General features: G+C 40.0%; 1 pseudogene; it reads left to right on the top strand.

The window, feature by feature from the left end:
* Window positions 1-3925: 3925 nt before the first annotated feature.
* Window positions 3926-4448, top strand: LOC119818517 (annotated as a pseudogene).
* The last annotated feature ends 393 nt before the right edge of the window (window positions 4449-4841 follow it).

Here is a 4841-nt window from a genome sequence, read left to right as displayed (position 1 = left end):
CTTCAGAGGTTCTGATTTTGCTGGCGTAAATGCTACAAGACTGCACTAAACGTTTACAGAATAAATGAACTTGGCTCCATTAAATGGAACGCCTTTGCTTTTGAATGTCTAACAGATATTATCAGAGTCCGCAGTACTGTATCATTATATATATATATATGTATATGTATATGTATATGTATATATATATTTGTGTGGTTTGCAATTTTTTAAATGAAAACAATCCACACTTGAAGGTAATAAATTGGAAAGTTACCCACAAGAAACCAAGCAGCTGTTTTCAATAATGCAGGTAAAGTCTAGACATGGGAAAAATCTCCATTCTGGCCATGCTGTTGGAAAAGAATTGTGCATTAAACAGGCTCCAAGACAAGCTAACAAATCCCCTGTGCAATGTTTGCACAGCCCTTTGTTTCCTTTTTCCTTTGTTTATTTGCTTTAATTTTATTTCTCCCATCCAGTGAATCTATAGTTTGAAATTCATTGTTGCTTCTAGAAAAAAACAAAATACCAGTGTGTGACTGTTTTAATAGTGCTTTTCTATTGCCCTTTAATGTCCATATAAAAATCCCTAAGTAATGAAAGCCTCCTTAAAATGCTAAGCCAATAGCTACACCTCTCTTAAACCTCTCTGGCTGTATGACTCTTGGACCCCTCTCTAAAGTCCCTTCCTTGAATTCACAAGTGAGGGATACTGCATAAATGTTTTATTGTGAGGTACACAATCCTTATATAAATAAATACATTAAGATCTGTGAGGACAGAGGTCTCGTCTTACTCTTTAAGGAGCTTCCCAAACAGTTTCTCATGGATTCAATCATTACCTGCTCACAGCTGTATAGGAACCTCTATACTGTGGCTCTAGCAGGATGTGCCAGATGCTAACGGAGTGAATAAACATAAGGAAGTGGGTGCTTGTGGGTTTAAAATGATATCCCCGATGGCTAAGCATGTTGAGCATTTCCTTAAGTGTCCTTCAGCCATTTTAGATTCCTCTGTTGATTTCTCTGTTTAAGTCTGTGCTCCATTTTTTAAAAATTGGATTATTTTTTCTTTTGGTGACTAATTTCTTGAGTTCTTTGTATATTTTGGAGATCAGACCTCTGTCTGATGTGGGGTTGGTGAAGATCTTTTCCCATTTTGTTTTATCTTGTTGACCGTGTACTTTGCTTTACAGAAGCTTTTCGGTTTCAGGAGATCCCATTTATTAATTGATTCTCTCAGTGCTGTGTCTCAGTGTCTGGGGTAGCCATCAGAGAAATGCAAATCAGAACAACTCTGAGGTTCCATCTTACACTTGTAAGAATGACCAAGATCAAAAACATTGATGACAGCTTATGCTGGAGAGGTTGTGGGGTAAAGAGAACACTCCTGTATTACTGATGGGAGTGCCAGCTGGTACAGCCCCTTTGGATATCAGTATGGCGATTTCTCAGAAAATTAGGAAACAACCTTCCTCAAGACCCAGCAACACCACTTTTGGTTATACACCCAAATGATGATCAATCATACCACAAGGACATGTGCTCAACTATGTTCATAGCAGCATTGTTTGTCACAGCCACAACCTGGAAACAACCTAAATGCCCCTCATCTGAAGAATGGATAAGGAAAATGTGGTACATTTACACAGTGGAGTACTACACAGCAGAAAAATACAATGACATCTTGAAACTTGCAGACATGTGGATGGAGCTGGAAAACATCATATTGAGTGAGGTAACCCAGACCCAGAAAGACAAATATCATATGTATTCACTCATAAGTGGTTTTTAAACATAAAGCAAAGAAAACCAGCCTACAAGTCACAATCCCAAAGAACCTAGACAACAATGAGGACCCTAAGAGAGACATACATGGATCTAATCCCCATGGGAAGTAGAAAAAGACAAGATCTCCTGAGTAAATTGGGAGCATGGGGACCATGGGAGAGGGTAGAAGGGGAGGGGAGAGAAAGAGAGGTGTGCAGAGAAAATGTATAGCTCAATAAAATCAATTTAAAAAATGATATCCCCAATTCCCGACCTTTGGCTCATGATCCCTTTTATTTATTTATTTATTTATTTATTTATTTATTTATTTATTTATTTATTTAGTTTTTCGAGACAGGGTTTCCCTGTAGTTTCTAGAGCCTGTCCTGGAACTAGCTCTTGTAGACCAGGCTGGCCTCGAACTCAGAGATCCGCCTGCCTCTGCCTCCCGAGTGCTGGGATTAAAGGCGTGCGCCACCACAGCCCGGCGATCCCTTATTATTTGAAAACCACCTTTGCTAGGCAACACAGTTCTTTCCTTTGCCTTCCCTTCCCCCTGCCTACCACCATCTGCAAAACCAGGAGTCTAGCTGGACACTGATGCCTATGCACTTTCTATATTCTTTTATTTTTGAACCCATTTTATTCTTGAGCCATCTTTTTTGTATAAGTCACTTCTTCTCATCCCTCCCTGCCTGTAGCTATCTCCACACCCACAGGCCTAACTTATAGGTAGTCTTTTTTTTTTTTTTTTTTTTTTTTTTTTTTTGGTTTTTCGAGACAGGGTTTCTCTGCAGCTTTAGAGCCTGTCCTGGAGCTAGCTCTTGTAGACCAGGCTGGTCTTGAACTCACAGAGATCCGCCTGCCTCTGCCTCCCAAGTGCTGGGATTAAAGGCGTGCGCCACCACCGCCCGGCATTATAGGTAGTCTTTATACCTGTGTGTTTGAGGACCTCCTTTTGCTGTTGAGATTCTCCTTTCTTCTCCTTCTCTTCCCTTTTCCCACTGCCACATCTGCACCAACAGGCCTAGCTCCAAAACCATGGTCATCTTTCTTTGGTTCACTTAAATAGCACCAACTTTACCCAACCTAGCTCAGGTCGTACATGTCATGTACCGGTCCTATCTAAGGAAGGTCAAATTATTACATTAGATACAGAATCAGAGAAGTCTACATGCCCAGGTCTCTTCTGAACATACATGCAAAGGTATCTGATGAAATACCAGCAAACCAAATAAGGTACATATCAACAAGCTCCTTCACCATGATCAAGTTGGGTTGTTCCTGAAAATACAAAGTTGGTTTATCATATATAAGTCAATGATGGTAATAAATCATATAAATGGAATTATGAACAAAATAGCATCACCATTTCAATAGATATGGAAAAACATCTTTGACAAAACCCAAATGTTTTCTTGATAAAAGATTTCATGGTACTACGTCAATAAAGCATGACATGCTAATCATATGGGGGCAGTGGTGGCATGCATGCATTGGTGCTAACAAACAGCTCTCTCATTGCACTCGAGGACTCCTTAACAAGCAGACCATGCCTTGTACTGGAAACCTAGCTAACTACTCAGTGTTAGTGAAGTTGTTATTAAGGGAGACTCTACAACTACTAATATACTAAACCAGCATAATCCCAAACAACAATCTATACATGATTTTCCTTATGCCTACAGATAAGTGTAGTCTCACCTTATCAAAGAATCTTTCTTTCGAAATAGATGAGATTACTGCAGAAAGCTGTAACCAGTCAAAATGCAGAGTTGTGGAGCTTAGACCCAGTGCATACATAAAAGACACACTCCCACACCCGTGGCTCAGGGAACATTGTGGAAAAGAGAATAGGAAGAGTGTAAGAGTGAGAGGATCTGTAACTTTGCTGTGAGATTGTGTTTCCCAGTTACTGTATCAGAAGGCACATCCATAAGGTCTTACCAACATTACTGAAAAAACATGACCAGACTAAGGATGAAAACAGGAGCGGAATAAGGATCACACCAATGAATATGCTAAATGGACAGAAAAGAGCCAACAAGTCTTCAACCCTTTGAAAGAACTCTAGGCAGATATAGGTGAGAACCGGTGTGCCCTTGGGCTAGAGAGCGGACGCCCATCTTCGGGTAATAGCGGCTGTTGTGTTGATTACGGGGAGTGAATTAAAAATGGGTGACGTTGAGAAAGGCAAAGAAGATTTTTGCTCAGAAGTGTGCTCAGTACCACACTGTGGAAAAGGGAGGCAAGCATAAGACTGGACCAAACCTCCACGGTCTGTTTGGGAGGAAGACAGGTCAAGCACTGGATTCTCATTCACAGATGCCAACAAGAACAAAGGCATCACCCGGGAAGAGGATAGATACCCCGATGGAGTATTTGGAGAATCCCAAAAAATATATCCCTTGAACAAAAATGATCCTTTCCTGGAATTAAGAAGGAAGAGAGCACAGATCAACAGCTTATCCTTTTTGTTTTTTCTCCCCAAGACAGGATTTCTCTGTGTAGCTTTGATGTCTGTCCTGGAACTAGCTCTTGTAGACTAGGCTGGCCTGAAATTCACAGAGATCCACCTGCCTCTACCTCCCGAGTGCTGGGATTAAAGGCATGCGCCACCATGCCTGGCCTTGTTTTTATTTTTTATTTTTTTTGTTGTTCCTAATAGCTTATCTTAAAAAGGCAACTAATGAGTAATTCCAATGCCTTATTTATTACAAAACAAGTGTCTCATGACTTTTAATGTGTACCATAATTAAATTCGTACGCCAAAATTCAGATCATGAATGGCTAACAATGTTTTCTTGGACAGTCCTGATTTAAGTAAAACTGACTTGTAGAAAAGTGAAAAAGAAAAAAAAAGAAGAACTGGAGGCAACTGGGTAAAGTATGGAATATGGAATGGGAGAAGTGGCCTTCACTAGGGAAGAGCACACCAACTGACTGCCTAGTGCCAAACAGTCAGCCCTGAAAACATACGTAGAGGTATTAGTATATGAACTGAACAGGTTATATTTAGGAATACATACATACATACATACATACATACATACATATATATATATGTATTTAGGAATATACATATATGCA

This window comes from Arvicola amphibius, chromosome 7, assembly GCF_903992535.2.
Source record: "Arvicola amphibius chromosome 7, mArvAmp1.2, whole genome shotgun sequence".
In the NCBI taxonomy this organism is placed as follows: Eukaryota; Metazoa; Chordata; class Mammalia; order Rodentia; family Cricetidae; genus Arvicola; species Arvicola amphibius.
Note: the sequence above shows the minus strand (reverse complement) of the source record. Positions and strands in the feature narration are given on the sequence as shown.